Here is a 15,739-nt window from a genome sequence, read left to right as displayed (position 1 = left end):
TAAATGTCTACTTAATCATAATATAGCTGCTGGCCAGCCACTGCCTAGCTATATAATAATAACATAAAAATTAAAACACACAAAATGGTTTACACACAAATGTAATAAAATTGGAGATTCGCGCCGACACAAAGGTATAATAATTTAATTTCTAGGAAAGTAATTAGGTCCTTTGTCGCTAATAATTATTATAATAAAAAACAATATTTGCACTAACTTATTTCAAAATTGTAGAAAATAGTAAAATACCTAGCACATGGTTCGCATTCAAACATTTTGCCTTTATTATGGATAAGGACAATCCACGACCTACATTAGATACTGTGAGTAAAAACTATAAATGTATGAATGTATTATGTTTATTAAATGTATATTAATTATAAATAAAAATTAATAAAACACACTATATGTACCAGTAAAAAAATAAAATAAAATTATGCGTAGTCACTTTGCCACGAAACCACCCCTTCATTTACAAAATAATTTGCAATTTCGTTTCGAAGTTCTTTTACATCCAACGCCGATCTACGAGGTTATTCCGGATTGGTAATAAAGACGTCATCTTGTTGTTTTCTGATCTCCAATTTCCTTCAGTTATCTGTCCACCAACTTCTCTGTCAAATGTGCCACTCGGGGTATAAATGTTCACGGAATTCATACTTTTCCGTAAAAAGTTACGGAGGTGTGCTACAGCCATCACTACAACCTCTGCTTTTTCGGGTTCCAATAGCATAGGCTTACGTAAAACACGAAACACCGAAGATGAAATTCCGAAAACGTTTTCTACAACACGGCGGGCCCTGCATAAGCGATAGTTGAAATTTCTTTTAACAGAACCTTTGGGATGTAAACCCGAAAACACTTTCATGACATGTTCATTCAGTGGAAATGCCTCATCACCAAGTACAAAATATGGCACTGGTATTTCTCTTCCCGGTAATGGGGTAATTGGGGCTGGTATATTCAACGAGTTGTTTTCCATTTTTTTATATAACTCACAATTTTTGAAATCTCCGCCATCCAAAATTCTACCCTGACATCCGGCATTTACGTAAATGAAGTTATAGTTAGAATCAACGAGTGCAAATAATACAATGCTAAAATTTCCTTTGTAATTAAAATACTCACTTCCACTATTAAATGGAGCTTGTAGGACTACATGTTTTCCGTCCATTGCTCCTATAAACAATGGGGAAAATTCCAACGATCTTCGTAACCTCCTGAAATAGCTAACCAGCCTTCAGATGTAGAACGTAGGTATCTAAATTTTTAAATAATAATATATTATATTTGTATAAAAATTATCACAATTTAGAAGAAAATATTAACTATGGGTACTCGAATTTTATTTTTCAAATTTTTTATTGTTTAAATTTTATTTATTATCACTGTGTTTGAAGTTCAAATATTAGTTTATTTGTTGGGTAAAAATTCTTGAAAATTGAATAGAAGGCTCCTAATATATTGTTTCAAAGTAAGATGAAAAATATTAGAAATCAGTGGTCACAATTTTTTTTTATAAGCATTTAAAGTTTGAATTTTGACAAAATTTATCAAAACCTCGAAATTTATTAATCATTGTAAATAAAAAATTATAAAATGTTCAGTATTTATAACTAATGGCTGAACATTTAAAACAAAGATTCTCATAAATAGTTCATACTGTAACCAAAAAATCTAAAAAATATATAAATGCAGTTATTTTTACTGTTATTTTAAATTCAAATTTGGACAAAATTTCATATTAAAACCAAGAATAATGATTTTAGTTATTTTGTTGTAATTTAAAAATATTATTTGTTGGTATATGAAACATTTAGAGTATATTGTTATATTTTATAAACACGCAATTACATTTTCAAATGTAATTTTTTTGGGGAAAATAAATTTAACCAACTGTATTAAATACTAATAAATATTATTAATCACAATAATATCATCAAACTTAGTAAGATATTATAGACTGACTGACCGTCTTCGCTCAGAATAATTTTTCTTATAAAATGGTATTATATCATTAGATTGAAATTTAACACAATCCATTACAGTGACTCAATTGTAACCCAGTGTACAGCTGAGTAGATATATATGTATAAAATCAATATTTATTCAATTAATTTTTTTTGTATACTTAAGGTCGTCGAAGAACAAGTTGAAATTGAAAATCAGAATAAAGAACCCGAAGTAAATGTGTTACAGTCCACTGAAAACCTAAATGATTCAGTGATTTTCAATACTCCATCATCTCATCAAAAAAAAAAGAAAAAAACCGATGATGACCAGTCATTTTTAATTTTAACTGCTGCGGCAAAACCGGTAGAAGAAACGGAATGTAGTGCGTATGGAAAATACATAGAAACTAAGCTACAAAGTTTTTCCCCACAAACAAGAAATGCTGTTCAACATGAGTTCGGTAACATCATTTTTAAAGCTTGCCAGGGGTTTTATGAATATAACTATCCTGCTAATAATATGAATCTTCTTCATATGTCACTTTCTAACTACAATCCTAGCCCTATATATTCTACTTATATTCCTAGTCCTTCGTCTTCTAACTACAATCCTAGCCCTATAGGGGAGACCAGGGCAAGTTGACGAAGCGGGTAAGATGACGAATTGATTATAACTGATTATAGATTATATGAACAATCAATGTTATAAGATAATTTAATAGTATGAAGTTAGGTACGTCTATTTTATTTTATTTAATACAATTTTGATAAGAACAATCACTTTTATTTACAAATGTGTGTTATCATACTTCAAACTTTTAATTTTACGCCGCTCGGCATAAGGATTTTTTCATTAACAGTAAGTAAAATTTATAATTCGTTTATATTGATTTAAAAGATAATTTTGTGAGGTTTATTTTTATGTAATTATGTAGTATATTTGATTTGTTTGAATTTAAAAAATATTGTGTCTTGTAAAATATTATTAGTTGGGGTAAATTGACGCGGGTAAGATGACGATAGTCAATTGACCCCAATGAGTAATATTTATACTTTATAATATTTTGCCATAACTTATAAATAAGTAGACATAAATTACTTACCTACCTATTATTTAAGTACCAACTATTTATTATATTATAGACACCTTGCCGAGGGTATACAAAAGAAAAACTGAGACATCATATGATAAGCATCAACTATTAAATGCAATTGAAGACTATCACTCTGATAGTAATCCATCGTGCAATAAATCGGCTAAACGTTTTGGCATACCTGAACCAACACTTAGGAGATACTTGAAAAAAAATCCTGAGGTAAATTTATAACTATTTTAATTTAAAAATGTATTTTTATCTACCTACTTATATAAATTATAGAATTATCCCATACATGGTGGAAGATTCAGAAATACCTTTTCTGATGAGCAATTAGAACAACCAGTGGCGGCTCGTGCTATAGGGCACACGGGCACGTGCCCCACCTAAAAAATTGAGAAGAAAGAAAAAAAATGTATATTAAATTATTAAAATTAAAATTGAATAGGTATTTATTCCATCATAATATAAGTTGGTAGTTGGTATATTATTCAAATATGAAAAAAATGTTTTATCAAATACGGGTGCTCCTAGATACGATACGTGTATACTACACTATACACATTGGGCGGTGGGCACAACGAAGTTGTGCCCCGATGACCCGATAAACAGTACTAGATTTCCCCCACTTTTCGACACGAATTAATACGGCATTGCCGGGCACAATCGGATTGTGCCCGAATTCTATTTTTATTACGATTTACAAGATTTTGTCGGTCTTATCGCCTTCGTATTGTTATTGTCGACCGTCTTCCGTGGAACAAAATTTGTATTTTGATAACATGATAATAATTAATCATTATTTGTTCATTCTAATCATTCTGTTCAATGTTCTTTGTTTATTTTATTAAACGTTTTATACTTTTGTACTATCATTAATTGTCGGTGCGCTTTTCTATAATAATAAGTTTATAAAATAGGTATTTTTACTATTTAGTGTATGGTGGCATAGTGTTTAGTGATTAATACCTAATTTATCAAATATTTTTATTATTTTTCATCATGGGTGCATATGTTACGGTCGAGCATTTACTGAGTATCAACTTTTCAAGTTTAACTCTTGAGAAAAAGATTGAAATAAAAAAAGAAGGTAGGCCAATGCCAAATTTAAATATAATACAAGTAAAGAAAACAAAGTCTAGAGAATTTAAAAGAAGTTTTAATAAAGACGTTTATTTAAAACATGATTGGTTATGTGGTTGTTCTAAAACGAACCGTTTGTTTTGTTTTCCTTGTATACTTTTTTGTCGTACTTCTGGTGATAAAAATTGGTCACAAAACGGAATAAATGATTTAGCTCATTTAAACGATAAAATTAGTACACACATTAAATCAAGTTCACATATAAATGCGCATTTAAATCTTAAACTTTTGGGTAAACAAGATATAAGGCAACAACTTTCAAATGCATTTAGGCTTAGTATACAAAAACATAATGAAACTGTAACTAACAACCGTTATATTTTATCTAAAATTATTGATTGTATAAAATTTTGTGGTGCATTTGAACTTGCTCTTCGAGGGCATAATGAGAAGTCAGATTCTGAAAATCCAGGAATATTTCGCGGACTTATTAATTTTAGTTCTGAATTGGATAATACTTTAAAATTACACCTCGAACAGTCTACAGTATTTAAAGGCCTTTCTAAAATAATTCAAAATGAAATGTTGGAATGTATGCTATTTGTTATTCGACAAAATATTAAAAATGAAATAAAACACGCCGATTTCTTTTCTGTTATATCTGACGAAACAACAGATGTATCAGCACAATTTCAAATGTCCATAATATTTCGTTATATTTTATCCAATGGTACGCCAGTTGAGAGATTTTGGGGATTTTTTAATCCATCTGGACATGATGCAAAGTCACTATCAGAGTGCATAAAATATAACTTAAAAGAAGTAACAGAAAACCACGACAAATTAATCTCCCAAAGTTATGACGGAGCTGCTGTGATGAGTGGTCGACTTTCCGGCGTTCAAAAACTCATAAAAGATGAATATAAAAATGCACATTTTGTTCATTGTTATGCCCACCAGTTAAATTTAATCTTAAGTCAAGCTACAATGCACAACCGCGATGTAAGAATTTTTTTTTCCAACTTGATTGATGTAACTAATTTTTTTTCTAATTCTCCGCAAAGAGTTGCCGTTTTGGATAAAGTTGTTAATCATAGAATCCCTCGATCAGCGAATACTAGAAGGAACTTCAAAAGCCGTATTGTTAATACTGTGCACGAAAATCGTGAGTTATTAATAGAATGCATGGAAGAGATCGAAAATACATTTAATCAAAATATCGCATTTAATCAGGCGTGCGCTATACGTAGAATGTTAAATGATGAAAAATTTATATTTTGGTTAAATGTTTTTCATTGTTTAATGCCACATGTAGATATATTATATAACCAATTGCAAAAACGGAAAATTGACTCTATCGAGGTGAAAAATGCCATTTCTCGATTTGAAGAAAATATTCAAAAAGAAAGACGAAATTTTGATAATTTTCAAACTGAAATGCCAGGTGAAGTAACACAATGTAGACAAAAAAGAAAACGTGATGATGATACACTACTTTCTAGAATTTGTGTTGCAAAAGAAGTATGTGATATTCTTATTGTCTGCGTTAAAGATAGGTTCGAATATAAAGCTCATTTAAACGCGTCTCTATTATTTATGTCCACCGAATTTCCTTTGTATGAAAAAAGTTTTCCACAAACATATGTTGATGAAACAATTGAAGCTTACCCTTTTTTAAATAAAACTAAGCTACAAACTGAATTGGAACTTATATATAAACGAACAGATTTTCGTAGCGTAATTGGTGCTGTTAATTTACTACAGTTTATTATTGATAACAACTTGGAACAAATATTTTCAGAAACATTTAAACTTATACGTATTATAGCAACAATACCTATGACATCTGCAGAAGCAGAAAGATCGTTTTCGACATTGAAGAGGATAAAAACATTTCTTCGAAATAATATGGCAGAAGAGCGATTAACAGCATTAGCGATGTTATCAATTGAAAAGAAAATGGTGAATCAAATATCAAATTTTAATGAAGAAGTCATCAAAGTATTCATGAAGAAAAAAGACAGACGGATCGATTTGGAATTCAAATATATAACTACTGCATAATATTGTGTTATAACTTTTAATTATATTGTATTAAATATTATAACGGCATAATAATTATATTTAATATTTATTTTTAAACCATAATTTTTTTTTAAATTATTTGTTGTGCAAGATACTTTATAAGCGTATAAGGTTTTGGTATCAAAGGTATCAAAACATTTATTTAATTTTATTTAAAAAATCAACAGGAATTGATGATAAGTTCAAAGTTGTCATTGTGGAAAAAGAAGAAAATATTTGTGCCCCACCTTCAATGAACCCCACGAGCCGTCACTGAGAACAACTTAAAAATTATATAACAGATATCGATAAACGTTCCTTTGGTTTAACAAAATATCAATGTCAGAGGTTGGTTTATGATTTTGCTCATCAAAATAATATTCCTCATCGTTTCAATAATGAAACCAAATTAGCTGGTGATGACTGGATGTTAAACTTTATGTCAAAATACAATTTCAGTGTGAGAAAACCTGAGGCTACTTCAGTTGGTCGTTTAATGGCTTTTAATAAAGTTAATGTTGATTTGTTCTTCAATACATTAAAAGAAATTCGCCTGGTTAAAAATTTCTCACCTAGTCAAATATATAATATAGATGAGACTGGTATTTCAAGTGTCCCGACCAAGCTTCCAAAAGTTATTTCCCCAACTGGTGCCCGTAGAGTAGCAAAAATAGTAACTGCCGAACGTGGTAAAAATGTCACTGCAGTTTTAGGTATAAATGCAGTAGGAATGTATATACCACCTTTTCTTATTTTTGCTCGAAAACGAATGGACAAACAGTTAGCAAATGGAACACCCCCAGGTACTGTTACTATTGGTAATGAAAGTGGCTGGATGACTTCTGAATGTTTTTTATTATATTTAGAACACTTTTCTAAATATGTAAAATCAACTCCTGAGTGTCCTGTATTATTGTTACTTGATAATCATGCATCGCATGTTTCTTTACAAGCTATTAATTATTGTCGAGAAAATCATATTACCATGCTTGGATTTCCACCTCATACTACGCACAAATTGCAACCATTGGATGTAGCAGTATTTGGTCCACTTAAAACCTATTACAGTCAAGCATGTGATAGTTTTATGGTGAACAATCCAGGACGTACAATAACTGACTATGATATTGGAAAACTGTTTTGCGAATCTTATAATCGGACTGCCAATGTGGGAAATGCTGTTAAAGGTATTAAAGCTTGTGGAATCGAGCCTTTTAATCCCAATGTCTTTTCTGATGTTGACTTTTTGTCAGCTGCAGTAACAGAAAGACCATTCATTCAAGAACAATTACCTAACATTGAACATACACTTGAACTAATTAGCCAAAATGAAGAGAATACGCCCATATTAAGTCATAGCAATGATTGTAATACACCTACATCAAGTCAGACAAACAAAGAGAACATACCTACATCATGTCAAACAAATGAAGAGAACATACTTGAATTAAGTCGAATAAATGAAAAGAACATATCTGAATCAAGTCAAACAAATGAAGAGAACATACCTACATCAAGTCAGATAAATGAGATGCCTTTTCCACCACCTAAAATATCTGCGAAACTACCAGCTTTACCATTAGCAGTAAGACCTATATCAAAACGTCGACCAAGGGAAAAAATGCCAAGTTTAGAAATTACCAGTGAAATCTATTTTAGAAACAAAAGTTAAAAAAAAACTATTTAGTGAGCAACAAAAAAAAGAACGGTTAAATAAAAGAAAATTAAACAAGTTATTAAAAGAAAAGAAAACTAAAAATAAAAAATCTGTTAATAAAAATAAAAAGGGCTTGAACAATAATTCTTCTGACAATTCAGAAGATGAAGAAGTACAATATGTCATTACAGACAATGAAGATTCTGCAGATGATGAATGTATTTACTGTCAAGAGCCTTACCGAAACGATAAAAGAGGTGAAACATGGATAAAATGTATAAAATGTGATAGATGGGCTCATGAACTTTGTTCAGGAGTTGAGTGTTGGAAGACATATATATGTGAGTTTTGTAAAAAATAATTGATTTTAAATTGGTATTATGTTACTATTATTAACAAGGTTTGTTAATATTTTAAATATTATGATACTCTTATTCGCAATAAGGTTGTTAAAACAATTGTTTAGTTATTAGTTATTTTCAAGACTTAAAAAATATTTACATAAGTCTTGTCAAAAATATTAATATTAATTTTAAATTGGTATTATGTTACTATTATTAATAAGGTTTGTTAAAGTTTTAAATGTAATATTATTCTTATTAACAAACAACAATAAGATTTGTTAAAATAATTTTATATTTGTGATTTTGAAGACTGTTTAAAAATATTAATATTAATTTTAAATTGGTATTGTGTTACTATTATTAATAAGGTTTTTTAAAGTTTTAAATGTTATGTTATCCTTATTAACAAATAACAATAAGATTTGTTAAAATAATTTTATATTTGTTATTTTGAAGACTGTTTAAAAATATTAATATTAATTTTAAATTGGTATTATGTTACTATTATTAAGGTTTGTTAAAATAATTTTATATCAGTTAATTTCAAGACTTAAAAAATATTTACTTAAGAATATTGTCATATCAAGTTGTTTTATTAATAAAAAAAACTATATTTAAAAGTTGTTTAGTTTATTTATATTTGTATGTCATCTTACCCCAGGGAAATGTCAACTTACCCCAGTAGGTGGGTAAGATGACGAATTTCGTTTTTTTTTTTTTATTAAAAAAAAAAATGGTTTAAAGTAAAAAGTTGACTCCGATATTTTTTTTAAAACTTTTCCACAAGTTCAACTATAAATTGGCATAGAATTTGGATTTCTATCATAAAAATTGGTCATCTGAGAGAACGTCAAACCTTAGATTCGTCAACTTGCCCTGGTCTCCCCTACCTCCTACTTACAGTCCTAGTCCTTCGTCTTCTATATACAATCCTAGCCTTCCGCCTCCTACTTATAATACTAACATTTCCCCCACTCATAATTCCTATGATCTTAATTAAAATTAAACAAAATTTTAAGCAGTTAGATTAAAATGTAATTGTTTCTTTTTTTATTATAATAAGTGTAAAATACATTTATTAACATTCGTTATTATTATTTTTTTAAATTTATTAATATTATAATTAATAGTTAAAAAACAGAAAAAGGGACTTAAATCGTCAATATTATTATTTTTATATCTTATTAAAATTACAATTGTTATTTTTTATAAGAAGGACGAATTATCATTATTATTATTATTATTAGGTATTTGTTTAATATTTTATTATTTTACCATCATTATAATAATACAAATTACCTATTATTATTATTAATATTAAGCAAAAAAGGGACTTGAGTCATCAATATTATTATTATTTTTAATATCTTATTAAAATTACAATTGTTTTTATACAGGGATAAAAAGTACAAATTATCAATAGTATTATTATTATTTGTTTTTATTAGTATTTGACATTTGTTATTTTATTTCTTTGTTATTATTTTACTATCATTATAATAATAATTATTATTATTATTAAGCAAAAAAGGACTTGTATTATCATTTTTATTTGTATTATTAATACTAATAAAAATTAAACAGGAAAAATTTATTTATATTTGATTTGTTTTTAAATTATGTTCGAAACTTTAAAAAGTGTGTATAATTCAAAATGTTCATAGAACATGCATACTTGTATATTTTCTTTTAAAGCTTCCACAATTGCTTGACATATTTCGGGAACAATCTGTCCCAGTGGCGTACACACGGGGGGGGGTGTTCAACCCCCCCCCCCTTTAGTATTTTTTCAGTTTACGTAATTACGTAAAAATGTATAATAAAAACGATGACAATTTAAAAAAAAAATTAATAGTACTAATAAAAATAAATAGAAAATTAAATTTAGGGAATTTCAGTGTTACTGTCACAATCGAGTTTCGATTACAAATGTACGGCGAGAGCCGAGAAGACCGTCGTCACCGAAGTAATTATTAGATATGGGATATTCCAAATTATACTCCATTATATTATAACTTATAAGCAACCCAGATTTTTGTTATAATAATATATTGTAGATATTATTGATAACTTGTTACAAATTAATTTATTAATGAAATTATTGGGAAATTTGTTCAAATACAAACATGAGGGTCGACAATCGTAGAATATTTATAGATCTGTGTAATCCGATATAATATGCCTTAATAAATAATAGCTATCGCAGTATCGCTAATACTATAGTATAGAATCTATTTCTCAGTTTTCAATCAAATTCCTGACGATTTGGACGTTTAGTAAATTGCACTTACTGTTTAAATATTTTATAAAACAATAAAAATGAAAAGAATAAACGAATATTTTTCTACTATTACGAATAAAAGAAGTCCCGTGCCTGCTATTCCAATAGCAGAAGAAGAATCATCACTAATTTGTGATACAATTAACTCGGAGGAACCAGGTAAATATTTAATACATTATATTATCAACCTAGGACCTAGGTACAAAAAAATGATTAACATGGTAAAAATAAATTTCTCTTTATACCTATCTTTTATTGAATTGTATATAATATATTATTATATACATATTGTATGTACGCGTGTAGCTTTGTAGTTAACTAAATAATTACCTGTAGGTAATAGGTATATATTTTTAAATAATAATCGAGTATTGTAAAAATATTTTTAATTTCACCTAAAGTCATTGCTAATTAGCCGATTACTCATTATGTACAAAATAATTACTATAGGTACATCGTCCTCAAATGTTGTAATATCCCGAGTTAATGATGTTGGTATGTTTATAAAAGTGGATCGCAACTTAACTGATAATGAAAAACATATAGTAAGTTATTAATTTATTTTATGATTTTTATGTTATTATATTAAATTGTATATTGTAAATTTTATTACTGTCCATTTTCTATAGGTTCTCACAAATGCATGGATTCCGCCTGTTTCTTACTCGTTTCCTAACTAGAACCTAATAAAGAACGAAAATTAAAGTTTCAACACCACTGGTTAACTACATATAGCTGGTTACTGTATTCCGAAATAAAATCTGGTGCATTTTGTCGATTTTGCGTGGTTTTTGCTAAATGTGGTTGTACCACAAAGGCTCCTGCGGGGGTGGCGGTTGGCCTTAGATGGTGATAAATAATATATATAATAAATGTTACCCAGATTATCTCCAAATAGAATAACAAAATAAATTTTAACGTGACCTGCAAAGGATCGGGTGACCAGAACAACATATATATAAGAAACTATTTTTGATTGCACCGTCGTGCTATAAATGTATAATAGATTAACAAAGATCAAGTAGATTATAATACAATATATGAGTACTAACTGGTGGGCGCCCAAAAGATTATAATATAATAATAATAATTAATACAAACTCTTAGGTAATACCAGTAAATAATAATAGATATGCTAACGTGATTGTTACCACAGCTCAAACATAGATACAATTTTTGTGGTACAAGTAATAGTCAAATTCAAGGTGTTAACGATACCGGTCCGGCCATCCACCTCACCAACTCCTAGGCTTGGAATGCTTGGACAGTGTACCCACGGGATAATGTATAATGCAGCTGCCGGGCCATGGATCTCCGACTCCGCGTCCGCGTGGTCAAAAACACGTCGTCTGAGGGCGACGTCGCACAAACGGACAACAACGGCACAAGACGGCCAACAACGGCACACAAAAATGGCCAACAACGACGCGGAACGGTGTGGACGTAGCACACACACACGCACCGAGAGCGAGTACGTTGCTCGGGGGAATGAACAGACGACCGATCGACGCTGGACATACGCCGATTTTATATATATCAGAGGGGAGGAGGGGGACGTAGAGCTCGGCGAGCTTATCGAGTATAAAGGTCATTATATTCACGCTGTAATACGAAATTATAACGATAAGCTAATATATCTCGAACAGTGGTGGTGTAGGAAATCAAGTCATTGATGAATTGGGACAAAAACCCAGGAAAATAGACATTGTTTTATAATGAAAATAAATATTAGTATTGGAGATTTTTTTTCACCGATCAAATTTATTAGATATTCAAAATAAATTGACGACATTCTAATTAAGTTTCTGTACTGTCCACTTATTTCCTGTTCCTGAAGACAATTTAATAAATCTGATCCACTACATAATATGTCCCTAGACTTCATTAAATTTGTTTGCCACCACCTTCTTTCACTTTTATTTTTTATTTTTTGGTTTTTTTTAAAAATAGAATGAATTAAAATAAATGATGCGCTAGCGACTTGTAAATTTCTAACAGAAGACATTGTACATGATGTGAACTAACTCGAGAACAAACTGTGAATAACTGATGGATAGACCGGCGAACAACCAAATACACGGTAGCGCTCGACTCTATCGTACACACTGGTCGTGTAACATTGTAACATTGTAACATTCAGATGAGCACGAACTCTGTTACATTACGGCGTTACATTACAGCTAAATGCTCCGGTGTGTACCCACCTTAAGATGCGAGACGGACAAAAGACAGTGTCGCGGCGGCCGTGTTAATTAAAATTTCGCATAGCCGTTGCTGCGCCATACGATAACGAGTCTTAATTATCTATGTTATATAATTCACAAGGCACATTTAAATAGGTACATACAAAAATAAATATTATGGCAACAATGAAGTGAATAATTTGACACTAAGGTCGCAATAACAAAATAATAATACTATTGGCAGTTGGCCACTGACCACGAGTGGACAAAATATAATAATATATTACGTATTATATGAACTGACCGCAAGAGCAATAATGGACACGTTGGCGTCTGATGATCCCACGATGTATAGCGACGATGATCTTATAGAAAGAAAAAAAACTTGACTCAACCCGATCACACGTTGACGACAATCACACCTCGCGTTCACACGAGGTTTTTTGCAACACGCAAAGACGGTGAACGAACACGACGTAATGCTCAGTTCGACCGTTGGAAAAAGACAAGACTCAAGAATACAAGCGGACGCCGCACTGAAAAAAATATTACTGTTCTTATTAATAAAACTGTTCAGTTACAGTATAAATAGTGAGCATTAATAAAAAATTGTGTCGATTATAAAACTAACTGGTTCGTATAATTCAGCAATTTGTTGTACGTACATATCAATTACTGTTAATATATTTTTGTTGTATATACTAGTAATATGTGTTATAGTAAATTGTAACTAATAATTGTGAACATAAATAACGTTATGATCCGTACAGAATTTACAGTATCGTGTACAGTAATAGTTTGAATAGAACAATTATTTTTGAGTTGTTATTACAATATGGATTGTATTTTTTGGTTTAACAATTGTGGTGTATGTCATCGTCATGTATGACTCGTAATACTTACAAAACGTTTTGTTAGTCTAATATTTTACTTTTGTTCACACAACCGAAGTTAGTTCTATTCTAAGCAAAGATTGTGGTAGATAACAAATCTTTGGTAATAACACCACACCATTTTAAAGCCACAACCAAATTGATATGTATCGTTAACAAAGTCCAGTTAAAATTAAGTAATAACTGGGTTTTACCAGAGTACTAGCACTATCACAGCCGCCGCCGCCGATAAGGCACTATAAATGTGGGTATAATCGTCCGCCATTTAGCGACAATTCATACATACTGATAACAGAATAACAAAATTCAGTTGAACGTCATAAACGGAAATCGCTTGTTTTTGCTAATACGTAAAATATGTTTTTGTTTGAAATTTTGAATTAAAACTGAATAGTGAATAATGGATATTATGGATATATGGTTTAAATTCTGAAGTATATGTTTTTTAAATATCATGTGCATTTATCTATAAAATTCTACAAGAAATGGGTGGTTGTACAGCTGTAAAGTGTTCAAATACACGTAGCAAAGGTTTTCGACTTTTTCGGTTTCCAAGAGACCCTAAAAGGCGAAAAACTTGGTTACAAAATTGTTGCCGTGACAAATGGCAGCCTACAAATTGTTCTGAGTTGTGTGAAGTAAGTATATTAGATCATAATTTATTAATACAATTTAGTCATGTTAATATTTTTTGTCGTTTCCTTCAGAATATAGGTATTAGATTTAGATATAAATATCGTAATATAATAAAATATAATTTTATATCTTATGCATATTCCAATAGATCCATTTTGAAGAAGGACAATTTGAACAACATCGTCAGGATGGTTAAAAAAAAACTTAAGCCTAATGCTATACCAACACTGTTCGATATACCGAATCCACCGCGATTGTTGGAAACTAAAAGAAAATCATTATATAAGGTATATAATATTATCATTATTTATTAATAAAACAAATTTATTGTAAGTAAAAATATATTATTATTATTAATAATAGTAGTCATTTTAATCTATTTTAATCTATTTTAATCTATTTTAATCTATTTTATGTAATTTATTTATTTAAATGCTATAATTGTGTGCTATATTGTTTTTATTTATTTTACAGACCATTGGTAATTGCAGCAATGATAATTAATACTTGTTTGACTGAAAAAATGTTGTCACAGGGTATAGTAAGTTTAATTTTAGCATTAATTTTAATTGTTTTGTATTTTAGTTGATGGAAAGTAATGTAACCATTAGTGAGAATTACTCTGAGCCGGTTAGTGAGCAATGTTTGTTACTGGATCCAAAAGTAAGTCTTCTAAATTATAGTTAAAATATTTATCATTTTGCAGCTTAAATACCTGATGCATATTAGTTTATGTAATGTTGATAATCTATTTGTAAAATTTGAGGGTAAAGAAGTGGTAATTTAAATTATGGGCTTACGTACTTAATTAACTGGACGTTGTACTTGCATGTGTTGTCTCAGTCTTACACAAGTACGACATAGCAAATTTCCGTTCACAATTTACAATAGTATGTTGTTAGTTTTGATATTAGAGTGAATTGATCTATTGTAAAATGAAAATGTAAGATCTAAGGCCCCATATAGGTTTTTATTGATATCATTATTTTAGAGTAAGTTTAGTAAGACCTTTTTGCCACTGTTGAGGCTACACATGCAGGTACAGCGTTCTCTTATATAAAAAGGCAAAACAAACATTGAATTATATATTTTATTTATATGGATGTAGTTTTTCAATGTTTTCTTTTGCTTCACAAGAAGAACTTAAACAAACCAGAGCTGAAATAAAATGTATTAAAGACGAGAATCAACTTATGAAAAAAGAGATTCAATTAATTGAAAAAATTGAAGAAGAAAAGAAGTTAGCTGAACTGGAAGTTTCACACCTGAAGGATGAAGTTCAAAAAAGTAATAAATTATTAAATACTTTCCTTTGTGATGACCAGATTCTGGCTTTAAATAAGCCGCCTAGAAAGTGGGCAAACAAGACCATCGTTAAGGGCTTAAAGATGAGATTTGCCTTAGGTGTACACGGCTATGATTATCTTAGGGAAACAAAATATCCTTTGCCAGCTTACAGTACATTGACAAGAAGACTGCGTCAGTTTAAATTAAATTTTGGAGTTTTTAATGATTTACTTGACCCACTCAAACATAAAGTTTCCTGTAT

At 29.7% G+C, this 15,739-nt stretch overlaps 1 pseudogene; it reads right to left on the bottom strand.

The window, feature by feature from the left end:
* Window positions 1–13,819, bottom strand: part of LOC149061668 (uncharacterized) — a 31,416-nt pseudogene extending 17,597 nt beyond the window's left edge.
* Between the last annotated feature and the right edge of the window lie 1,920 nt (window positions 13,820–15,739).

This window comes from Diuraphis noxia, unplaced genomic scaffold, assembly GCF_037042655.1.
Source record: "Diuraphis noxia isolate RWA-SAM2 unplaced genomic scaffold, SU_Dnox_SAM2 contig0001, whole genome shotgun sequence".
Lineage (NCBI taxonomy): Eukaryota > Metazoa > Arthropoda > Insecta > Hemiptera > Aphididae > Diuraphis > Diuraphis noxia.
Note: the sequence above shows the minus strand (reverse complement) of the source record. Positions and strands in the feature narration are given on the sequence as shown.